The 12089-nt window shown below is 55.9% G+C and overlaps 1 protein-coding gene across 2 annotated transcripts in view; it reads right to left on the bottom strand.

The window, feature by feature from the left end:
* The window catches only part of PACSIN1 (protein kinase C and casein kinase substrate in neurons 1), a 64503-nt gene that overhangs the window by 15672 nt on the left and 36742 nt on the right, over positions 1–12089 (bottom strand). Inside the window, exon 1 of one of the 2 annotated variants that reach the window (XM_007186862.3) lies at positions 10927–11049. The exons of the other annotated variant lie outside the window; for it this stretch is intronic. The gene's annotated coding sequence lies outside the window, so the exon portion shown is untranslated. Of the gene's footprint in view, positions 1–10926; positions 11050–12089 lie in introns of those variants that run through there. 2 annotated transcript variants of the gene reach the window in all.

Here is a 12089-nt window from a genome sequence, read left to right as displayed (position 1 = left end):
CCTGGTGACGCAGTGGTTAAGAGTCTGCCTGCCAATGCTGGGGACACGGGTTCGAGCCCTGGTCCGGGAAGATCCCATGTGCTGCGGAGCAACTAGGCCATGCACCACAGCTGCTAAGCCTGCACTCTGGAGCCTGCGAGCCACAATTGCTGAGCCCACGTGCCACAACTACTGAAGCCCGTGCGCCTGGAGCCCATGCTCCACAACAAAAGAGGCCACTGCAATGAGAAGCCCACGCACCACAACGAGGAGTGGCCCCTGCTCACAACAATTAGAGAAAGCCCATGCACAGCAACAAAGACCCAATGCTGCCAAAAATAAATAAATAAAGTAAATATATATAAAAAAAAGACACATGCACCCCAATGTTCATTGCAGCACTATTTACAATAGCCAAGACGTGGAAGCAAACTAAATGTCCATCCACAGAGGAATGGATAAAGAAAATGTAGTACATATATACAATAGAATATTACTCAGCCATAAAAAAGAACGAAATAATGCCATTTCGTTGCAGCAATATGGATGCAGCAATATGGATGGACCTACAGATTATCATACTAAGTGAAGTTAAGTCAGACAGAGAAAGACAAATATATGATATCACTCATATGTGGAATCTAATTTTTAAAAATGATACAAATGAACTTACTTATAAAACAGAAACAGACTCACAGATTTCGAAAACAAACTTATGGTTACCAAAGGGGAAACATGGCGGTGGGGGGGGGGGATAAATTAGGAGTTTACGATTAACATACACACACTACTATATATAAAATAGATAACCAACAAGGACCTACAGCACAGGGAACTCTACTCAATATTCTGTAATAACCTATATGGGTAAAAAATTGGAAAAAGAACAAATATATGTATAACTGAATCACTTTGCTGTACACCTGAAACTAGCACAACATTGTAAATCAACTATACATCAATAGAAAATTTAAAAAATAAAAAAACAAGACGATGCTCATTAAACCACTGCATGACCAATTTCAAGATGACTTTCAGAACTGAATGCTGTTTCTGCATGTAGCCCCCTCCCTCTGTCTATAAAAGCTCTTGCCTACTGATTGTCAGTGGGGGGGGGGGGAGGTTGGCCTTTGGACAGGAATCTGCCCTCCCCCCACAGGTTGCCGGCCTCTGAAATAAAGCAAACTTTCCTTTCCACCAACCTTGCCTTTTAATTGGCTTTAGAGTGGCGAGCAGCTGGACTCCACTTTCAGTAACAACACTACTAGGAGCTGTGAGCCTTGAGCAGGAGACAACTCACTACTTCTGCACCGCAGCCTTGGACACTATGAACCCTGACCAGTGAGGATGCTGGGCGAGGGCTAGTCTCTGCAAGATTCAGCCCAACCAGGGGATCCAGGCTGGCCCTCAGGCTCAGGGCAGACATGTGGCACCAACACCTAAGGATACTTGGTCAAGGGTGTCCCTCCCCTTCTCGGGCCTCAGCCTCCCCATCTGTTCAGAGGCTGGTGCTCTTTTGTTCCTTGCTCCTCTCAGGCACTAAATATATTTTGCTCCTTTCGCCTTAGCAAAGCCTCAGACATACCTTCCCACACTCACGCACAGTGGTGGTAGGTGGGCAGGAAGGCAGCTGAATTCATCAAGGGACAAAGAAATGAGTCTAAATTTTTTTTCTTCTTCATTTGGCACTTTTCACTTATAAAGCAGTACTTGCTTCATAAAGAACATTTTGAATTTAGGTTTGAAGAAGTAAAGGGCAGGGATATTTAATGAAGGACTTAAGTATCCCTGGGGCCAGAGACCATCTAGAACCCTTAGAGTCACAGAGCTCTGCTCTTTGGGATCTCCAGCACGTACAGCTGTTAGCAGCTGGCGGTGGGGGCGGGGATGGGGGGTAGGGACATTTGGTTATGGGAGCAACGACGACACGGTTGAACCCACCCCTGGTAGTGGGGAAGTGACTCCACACAACCTTGACGGAGGGCAGCTTGGTGCTCTCTCCCACCCTCAGAGGCACACACCCTTCACCCAGCAGCACCACCCCTAGGAATTTACCTGGAAGGTAATGCCACCCAATTTTATCTACTGCAGCACTGCTTGTAAAAACCAAAGGCTGGAAACAACCCAAATGCGCGGCCGCAGGGGACCAGTTAAGTAAATTACCATGCAGGCCTGAAACAGAATGCTCCGGTCTTGAATGGAAGGAACCCTCCAAGCCATGTCACTGAAGCAAAACGAGCCAGGTTCAGCGCAGTGTGGCTGGATGCTTCCATTTTTATGGGGGGAAACATATGAGCAGAGAATATTTTTGGAAAGCTGAGTAATGGTAGTTGCCTTCAGGGAACTAGGTGGCTGGGGAATGGGAACGGGGAGGGATTTTTCACCATGGGTCCTTTTGTGTCCTTTAGATTTTGCCTTGCATAAATTGTATCTATTTTAAAAAGCCTCCAGGGCTTCCCTGGTGGCGCAGTGGTTGAGAATCTGCCTGCTAATGCAGGGGACACGGGTTCGAGCCCTGGTCTGGGAAGATCCCACATGCCACGGAGCGACTGGGCCCGTGAGCCACAACTACTGAGCCTGCGCGTCTGGAGCCTGTGCCGCGCAGCGGGAGGGGCTGCGATAGTGAAAGGCCCGCGCACCGCGATGAAGAGCGGTCCCCGCACCGCGATGAAGAGTGGCCCCCGCTCGCCGCAACTGGAGAAAGCCCTCGCACGAACCGAAGACCCAACACAGCCAAAAATGAATAAATAAAAAAGTAGCTATAAAAAAAAAAAATTAAAAAAAAAAAAAAAAAAAAAAAAAGCCTCCAGCCAGTGCTGGAGAAGAGCCGAGGGAGCTGGGAGCCAGGACCGAGGGTGCACTTGAGGCATGGAGGGAGGGGACAGAGCAGTGCAGACCCGGCAAGTCGGCAAGTCGGGCTAGAAGGGAATGCAAGAAGGCCACTCTCCACCTTGTCCAGATCCAGGGAGGGTGGGACTGGCTGCGGCCCCACCCTGGGTGCAGGCAGGGTTTCTCCGGCCTCCCGGCTGAGGCAGCACGTCTAGTAGAAATAGCTCTAGCCTTGGGGTCCCTGCTCTGCCACCAAACTGCTGTGTGATGCTGGGTGACTCACATGGCCTTGCCGGGCCTTGCTGTGAAATGTGGGTGATGCAACCAGACTTAAGGATTAGATGAGCCGGCGGTGAGGTCCAGCCCACTCTCACCCTGGGAAAGACCCACACAGAGGTGGCCCAGAAAGACAGGCAGGCAGCGTCAGGGAAGGGACGTGGGAGGGGGCGTGGGAGCACCCCATCACCCCGCCCCTGCCTCCTCCAAATCGGCCTCACACCGCCACCCGGGGGCTTAACTCTGGCAAATGCCTGGTCCTCCCTGAATGGCGGTCAAGGGCTGCCATCACTGAGAGCACGGCATCTCTCAGGTCAGGAAGCTGGTGTGGCCGGAATCTGCTGCTCCCGGTGGACAAGCCCCATCCGCTCTCACCTGTCCTCAGCCCATCAAACGGGCACAGCGCCCATCTGACTTTTCTCACCATGATTGTAAAGCTACCGTGGCCCTGGAAGCCCTATATCATTAATAATAAGAGCTGGCATTTATGGAGCACGGACTTGGTGCCAGGGCCTGTCGGCATGTCTTAGTGCCTCTAATCCCCACCGCAGCCCTGTAAGGCAGGGGCCGTTCTCACCCCCACATTGTAGATGAGCGCCCTGAGGCTGAGACCCGACTGAAAGAGCCTGTCAGCTCTCACTTCTGATTTGTCACCTCTGTTGCTGGAATAGGGGTGAGAGTCCCATTTCAGGATGGGCCCTGTCTGTGGAGCCAGGGAAGGTGCCGGGCCTTTCTCACCCCCAAGGATGCCGTAGCCCTTGGCACGCATGTGGCACAGGAGGTATTGGGCTCTGGCCCCAGCTTGACCTCTTTTACCAGTGAGATCTCGGCCGGGTCGCGTCATGGGTGTCTCAGTTTTCTAACTCATATGATGAGAAAACAATACTTGAGTCTTCAAAGAGCAAATGATAAAAGGGTGGTTAAGTTCTTTTTGAAAAACACAGACCACTATGGAAGTTTGAAGTTTTAATGCAAGCCTTGAACTTGGCTTTAAGGAGAAAAGAGCCCGAAGGTGAAAGGTGTTCCCCCTCAGGCCCCAGGCCCACTGCCAGATGCCTCTAAAAGACTTTGGGGGGCAGAGGCCTTGGTCATGTTCCCTCGACCCCTGGCTTGGAGAAGGGATAGAGAAATTAACAGCATGAGCCCAGGGAGGGCAGGAGGGTGTGGACGGCACCGTGTAGATTCCTAGGCATTAGCCACTAACAACCACAGGCCTCAGAGTCACCCAGCTCCTCTTTCTTCTCGCACCCCACACCCAACCCATCAGCAGATCCTGAGCAGTGCCTGGCACATAGTAAGTGCATGATCCTTATTTGTAGAATGATGAATAAATGCTAAGGACCTTCTGGAACATTCATTCATTAAATAGAAACACTGAATTCTGTACCCTAGAGCCAAACATAGTCACCTGCACACAGTCGGTGTTCTATAAATGTTGATAATGATGATGACACAACCAAGAGCCGGAATCCCAGAGGAGGGGGTCCCAGATCCCTCCTGTCCTCTGTTTCCGAGCCCCCTTCCTCTCCTCTTGGTCAACCCTCAGGGTCCAGTTCCAGGGTCTCTTCCTCCTTGATCCCCCATGATGATTCTGCCCTCGGGATGGTGCCCTCCATCCCTAGGGATACCGCAGCACAGACAGAATAGGTAGCAATCGGGCTGTCACGTCACCCTCTCTTCACTCTCCCTTCATATTAACCACAACCATTTTTGAATACCTACTATGTGCCAACCTCTTGATGCACTTTATTTCTAATTCTCATAACAACCCATTGAGATGAGTGATGACTTCTCTGCCTTCTCTGAGACTCAGAGAGGTTAAATAACATGTCCAAGGTCACACAGCAGGGAGGAGGCAGAGTCAGACCCAGACCCAAGGGTGAGTCCTTCCCGTGCCCCTCCGTCCCAGAGCCCGTACTCCATGGGTGTCACCCCAGCCCTCCTGGCCTACGGGACTGGCTCAGCTCAAACCTGGGCAGGGCCATGAGAAGCCAGAGCTGCCTCCCCCTCACCCAGGGTGGGTCTCAGATCCCACAAACATTCCCAGCAGCTCCCCCGCCCCTCACCTCACCCAGAGATGGACGGGCTCACTGTGCCTGACGTGGGGCCACCCAAGGACCCTTACCAGCCTCTGCTGGGGGTTCAGATGCAGCGAGAAGGATCCAGGTCAGCTGGAATATGCTGTCCTTCCACCCCTCCCTGTGACACACACCCCAAGCTCATTCCGGGCTCTGCTCCTTTGCTCACGCCTTCTCTCCTGCCTGGGGTGCATGCTATCCTCCCGCCCATGGATCACCTCTCCCCAAAACAACCCTGCTTCCCTTCAAGGGCCAGCTCAGTCCCCCGCAAGAAGCCTACCTCAGCCCCACACCCGGGTGCGGCTCCTCATCACACCCTGCCATCAACCACGTCTTGCTGGCTTCAGGATGCAGCCTGCTCTCCTGACATGCACAGCAACTCCCACCAGATCAGCACTAGGAGCAAATTAGTTAAGGGTCCTGCCGTGGGGCCAGACAGAGCGACTGGGTTCAAATCCCAGCTTTGCCACTTTACTGGCTGTGTGACTTTGGCAAATTGCTTAAACTCTCTGCGCCTCAGTTTCCTCATCTGCAAAATGGAGGTGACGATACCACCAACCCCATGGGGTTGGTGTGAGGGTGAAATGAGTAGCCACGGGAAGCACCGCATTAACTGTTATTATTACTATGGGTATTATTACCCGCTCTTGCCACAGCTGCAGCGCTTTCAAAACAGGAGACTGTCTGGATGATCTCTCTGGATGACCTCACGTCTCCTTCTCCCCTCTTTGGACTAACACCCCCATAGACCTTTGCTAAGGACTGACTTGTGTTCCCCTCAAATTTATATATTGATACTCTACCTCCGCAAAGTGACTGTATTTGGTGATAGGGCTTTTAGGAGGTAATTACGGTTAAATAAGTTCATAAGGGTGAGGTCCTAATCCAATAGGATTGGCGTCCTTATAAGAAGAGGAAGAGCTCGCCCCCTCTCCCCGGGCTCAAGCAGAGGGAAGGCCGTGTGGGGACACAGCGGAAAGGCTGCATCTACAAGCCCGGAAGAGAGGTCTCACCAGGGCCCTGACAGGCTGGCATCTTGATACTGGACTTCCAGCCTCCAGGCTTTGAGAAATAAGTGTCTGTTGTTTAAGCTGCCGAGTCTGTGGTATTTTGTTACAGCAGCCCGAGCTGACTAAGACCACCTTCCATGACGGTTGGGTCTCATCTGGAACCCCAGGTCTCCAGGTCCCCTGTGAAGAGAAGATCCCAGGCCTGGCTTTCTCTTGCCTTCTCTTTGGGTCTAAAAACCAGGCTCCCCAACCTCCATCTTCTGTGAGGTAGGTCCCCAGGGCAGTCCCCAAAGCGCCCTGCCTTCAGAAACAATAAACCCCAAGGTGGGGAGGCGGGAAGAGGATGGAAGCAAATGGGGAGACTGAGGGAGGCAGAGCCTCGGTCTCACTTGAGGCTGGAGGGCCCCAGAGGGGCGCAGAGCTGAGGGAAGGGTGGGCCGCGGGATTCGTCCCTGCGGGAAAGGGTTGAAGGCACCGCACCCCAGCCGCCCCTGGCTGGCCTCCCCTCCCCTCCTCCCGGCCACTCCCCTGACTCCAACCTTCAGCCCTCACCACTCCTATCCTATCCCCTCTCCCTCCAGCCCCATCAGGCCCCAGGCCCTCTCTCTCCTCCAGAAAATCACCCCCAAAGGCAGCCCCCTGCACTCCCCTGCTCCCAGGCCGCGGATGGGGCAACGTCTCATTAGGTCCACCTGTCTCTAGGGAGCCTCTAAGACCATTCTGGGTGCTGCAGGCTCAGCAGGGAAGGAGACCAGGCCTTCCCCCCATGGAGCATACACTCCAGAGCAGACAGGAAGCCAAGCAGTGGATAAACATCACCTCATTAGGTGATTAACATTAACAACAGCTGAAGAAAACCAGGCAGGGAAGAGGGTGGTCAGGGGCAGTCTCAAGCAATGACCGGTGGAACAGGTGTACACACAACCCGGCTCCCCACCTTCCTGGCTACACTGGCTCTCAGAGGTACCCAGTGGGATCGAGCCCCAGCTGCCCACAGTGGGAACCAGCTTACTCAAGCTCCCTTCATGCCTCACCTCCACACTCTCTGTGTTTCCAGGGACCACCTCCCAATGAAGCACTCTAATCATAGCCTTGTCTCAGGCTCCACAGATGGGGAGGCAGGAGTGGGAGGTGGTGGGAAGACAGGCCCCCATCCTCCCTGCTCTGGATGCGTCTCCTCAAGACCAGTCATCCCACACATGGGCCCTCTGTCCTGACAGGGTGTGTCCTGTCCTGAGCCCTCTGCATCTGTGGTCTCCTGGAGGGCAGGAGCCAGGTCTGCCCGCCCTGTGGATGATGCTCCTGGTGGGTGCACAGCAGGCTTTCCCGAGGCACAGAACTCTGACCAGGAAGAAGGGGCCCTCCGTCTTGAGCAGCACTGGGGGTGGGACGCATGCAGCCCACTCTCCTCCCCTCCCTGGCCGGGTACAGCTGTCCTGGACATGGCTGGGTCAGAAAAAGGCAAGAAGCGTGCACCCAGTCCATGCAGGACATCCTGTCCAACTCGATGCCCTGGGGCAACTGCCCAGCCAGGGGGGCATTGCATCCCTTCCCCTGTGAGGGCTGAAACCATTACAGCACGGATGCAGGGGGCCAGCCACTGAGGCAGAGACTCCTGGCTTTAATTGCAGCCCTGATCCTTAGAGTGCAGCTCTGGGCTACAGCATGAGCAAACCAGAAACCCGCCTGCCTCATGGAGCTGACGTTCTAGAGAGCTAGACAGACAAGAAACCAGATGAAAAAGTAAATGATCAAGTGTGGTAGGTGACAAAAGCTCTGGAGAAGAATAAGGCAGTGAAGGGGTCAGGGAGGGATGGTGGGGGCTTAGGAGCGATGCTGTTTTACACAGGCTGGTCAGAGAAGGCCATTCTCAGCAAGTGGCATTTGAGCAAAGACCTGAAGGAGGTGAGGGAGGGCACCATGCAGATACCTGGGGGAAGAGCATCCAGGCCGAGGGAACAGCCAGTGCAAAGGCCCTGAGGCACAAGCATGGCTGCCATGGTTGAGGAACAAGGGGGCCATGTGGCTGGAACAGAGGGAGTGAGGAGGAAAGGGGAAGGCTGAGGTCAGAGAGGTTGGTGGGGAAGGCGGGGAGAGAATGCAGACACGTGGTGCCTTGTAGGTCAGAGTGAGGCCCGTGACTTTTCCCCCATCAAGTGAGATGGGAGCCACTGCAGGGTGTGAGAAGAGGTGGGATGTGATCTGGCTTAGGGTTTTTTTTGTTGTTGTTGTTTTTAATATTTATTCATTTATTTATTTGGCTGCACCAGGTCTTAGTTGCCGCGTGCAGGATCTTTTAGTTGCTGCATGCGGGATACTTTAGTTGCGGCACGTGGGATGTTTTAGTTGCGGCACGTGGGATCTAGTTCTCTGACCAGGGATCAAACCCAGGCCCTCTGCATTGGCAGTGTGGCGTCTTAGACACTGGACCACCAGGAAAGTCCCTGGCTTAGGTTTTAAAGGCTCCCTGGCTGCTGGGGGTGTAGGAATAGGGGACTACGGGGGGGCAAGAAGTACAGGGCACCTGCTGGCAGGTGGCTGCAGCCCTCCCATCAGGGAAGATGGGGGCTCAGACCAAGGTAGTAATGCCAGAAGCAGTGAGAGGTGGGTGGGGTGGGAAATACTCAGACTTGGGGCCAACAGAATTTGCTGATGGTTTGGATGTGAGTGCGAGAGGGAGGAGGAGTCAAGGGTGGCATCAGGGTTTGGGACTGAGCAGCTGGCAGGTGGGGTGCTGTTTCCTGAGATGGAGAGCACCGCGGGAGGAACAATTTAAGGGAGATGGGAGCTCAGTTTTGGTGCCCTGAGAGCTAAGTGGAGATGTTCCTTCTCCCCAGAGCTCCTGCACTGGGGGCATGTGGGGAGGGGCCAGCCTGGACCAAACTGTTCTTCTAGTCCTGGGGCCCCGGCCTCTGAGTGCTCCTGGGGCTTCCCTTCAGCTCCCTCTGATGCTGGGAAGGCTGCTGGAGGTGGGGGGCATGTGCCCTGGGCTGTGAGCCCACTGGGGGTGATGGGGTGGGGCTGGGAAATGGGCCCCAGGAGGCCATTCTGCTGGCTAACTGCCCCAGAGCCTTGGGGCAAAAAGGGTAGGAGAGAGACAGAGCAAGCAAAGACAGACCCCAGGGGGACATGGGACAGAAAAAAATGGAAGAGAAGGGGAATGTGGCCTAGAGAAGGCCAAACAGGAATGGAGGGGGGGGGGTGGTCAGGGCCAGGCCTGAAGGGCCTGGGGAAGGGACAGATCCTTCCAGCTCTTGATCTCCAGGCCTCACCGGCCCTTGTTGTGGCCGGGATGGAGGCTGGCCCAGCTGTAGGAGGTGAAGCAGGATAGACGCCAGTGCCGGCCCCAGGCCCTGATCTGTGCCGGGGCTCAGAGAAGCAGGGGGCAGATGGTGATGGTGCACACAGGTTACTGGGTTGCCAGCTTCTGGGCAGATCTGCAACCCCACCCAAGCTCCTGCCACCTGAGACCCGCCCTCTCACCTCCTGGGCCCTTAACACTGAAGGGGGAGGCCCTCGTGCCTATACTCAGCAGGTGCAACTAAGGTTTGCAGAAACGGATGGAGCCGCGTCAGCCTCTCAGCACATATCCCCCAGCCCCGTCACACTGGCCCCTGTCCCGGGTGCTCTCACTCCCCAAGTGCCCAGGGAAGGGGAAGCTCCACAGAGTGGTGCCAGGACCCAGCCAAGCTCTCAGGGGGTGCCGGGGACGGAAGGCAGGCAGGAGAAGGGGGCAGACCCTCCAAGGCCCAGGCACCCTAGGCACGCCTGAGTTTGCACACACCACCCCCTGCCCCCTCAGGCTGGGATCTCCTCCCCACGCTGGCCGAGGCCCTTTAGCTGTGGCCCAGGGCCCACCAGGACCAGGTGCACCCCACCCACTGCGCTGCTGCAGGCCCTCCTGCCCGCTCCATGCCCAGAGCCAGGCAGTGCGGCCCAGCGCCTCCCCAGGCCCGGCCCCACCCCCTCCTGGGCAGCAGGCAGCGGCTCCTCTGCAGTGCCCCGAGCTCCCCCAGCAGCAGTGGAGTCATCCCCAGAAGCAATGCAGCAGAGGCACAGAGAGAGGGGGACGGAGGGCCACAGGCACCCCCCCACCCAATCAGGGCCCACTCTCCTATACCCCAGCATGGAGCCCTTGGGCTTGCTGCAGTGGTGGGACAGGGGTCCTCTGGGAGATCTGGGGGAACTGGGTCTGCAGGGAGAACAAGGAGAGGTAAGGGCCTCAGCTTGGGGGAGAAGAGAGATGCCTCCCCCCTGACCCGGGGCTCTAAGCCCAGGGCCTGAGAGCAACGGGGCCAGCAGGGAGGCTGCTGATGGGGGGGGGGGCGGTTCTGCTGGTTCCAAATGGCCAGGGCCCAGCAGTGCCCTGAGCGGGGGCGGGGGGCATCCTCACCCACCCACCCCCACCAGCCTCAGACTGGGGAGCAGGCACTTTGGGTTCCTGGGAGCTCCAGCCCCCTTGGCCTGCTCTGCCTAGGAAGAGGCATTTCTCCAGTCGGGACCTGTGGCAGGGGTGGAGAGAGGGACAGAAGTGCAGAGGAGGAGAGCTAGCAGGGGCACAGTCCTCCTGATGGGGAGGCCCCAGGTTCTGAAGAGGGCCTCTCAGGATGCAGGCTGCTCCCCACCAGGTCTACTGGCCCTGGCCCCTTCGGCCCCTGTGCTTGCCACCAGGTACTGCCGGTAGGAAGGCAGGACAGCCCCGGGGCCCCACTCTCCGTGCAGCCTCTTCTGGCTGTCCCCACCGGAATGCCTACCTGGGCCCGTCTGGGCACCCAGCCAGGGGCACGTAGGAGTGCACTGTCCCCACTGGGCCAGGCCAGGGCCGGAGGGGCCGGCTGTCCTCCTCCTTCTCCGTGGTGGCGGGCGGGGAGGGGGCCTGGCGCCCGGGCCAGGAGATCTGTCCTCTTGGGTTCCCTCCACCGCTCGCTGCTCGGGAAGGCAGCAGCGCCCGAACTGCAGAAGCCAGCTCCCCGCCCCCACGGCCGCCTCCTCCCCCTCCCGCCTCCCGCCCCGCCTCCTTCTCCCGCCCCCCGCCTCCTTCTCCCACCACCCACCTCCTTCTCGTTTCTATGGCAACCGGGCAATGCTCGCTCAGCCAGCCTCTTTCCCGCGTACATCGGGGGACGCCCGCCTACGTTGCGGCTCCTGCATCCCCGGGCGGTTGGGCAGGCGCACACTTCACCTTCCCAGGCTCTTGCAGCCACGCCCCACGGGGTGGGGGGTCCCTGCTCCAGCCCCGTCTTCTCTTTCTGCCTGAGACCCTGCTCCCCCAGCATCCCTTCAAGGCACTGTAAGCTGCACCTTTCCACATGCTTCCCTCAGGTCCTTAAAATCTTACCGCGTGCCTCTCTGTAAAACATTTCTACTTGCTTAATCATTTATTCTCATTCAGTCATTCCTCAATTCCAAACTTTTATTCTGAGATTTTTCTGTGTCAGGCCGAGTGTGAGATGCTCGTCTGCAATCTCATTCCATGAGATTCCATACCCATTTTACAGATTGGAAACTGAGGCCCGCAGTAGTGAAACAACTCGTCTGGGCATCCATGGCTCCTGGGCTTGTTATTGGCAGCGAGGCTTTGTAATCCAAATTCTGGTGCTGCTCCCACAGGCCACAGCTGTCACACACCCCTTAGAGCAAACATCTAGGCTTGTACCACACACGTATGGCTCATTAGCACCTACCTGTGTCCATGCACATGTGCACCCCAACGACACACTTATATATACAAACACCCATTACGTGCATTTGCACACGTGCATTTCCACAAATCTGTGGATCTACCTATACATGCACAGGTAACACACACACATACTTACACATAACTCTAACACTAATATCAGTGTACACACATCTACACGGATCCAGAACATGTATCACACAAACCCTTCCTACATAAAATCACTGCTATACACGC

The sequence above is a fragment of the Balaenoptera acutorostrata genome, chromosome 10 (assembly GCF_949987535.1).
Source record: "Balaenoptera acutorostrata chromosome 10, mBalAcu1.1, whole genome shotgun sequence".
Lineage (NCBI taxonomy): Eukaryota > Metazoa > Chordata > Mammalia > Artiodactyla > Balaenopteridae > Balaenoptera > Balaenoptera acutorostrata.
This window is presented reverse-complemented; position numbering and strand designations above follow the sequence as displayed.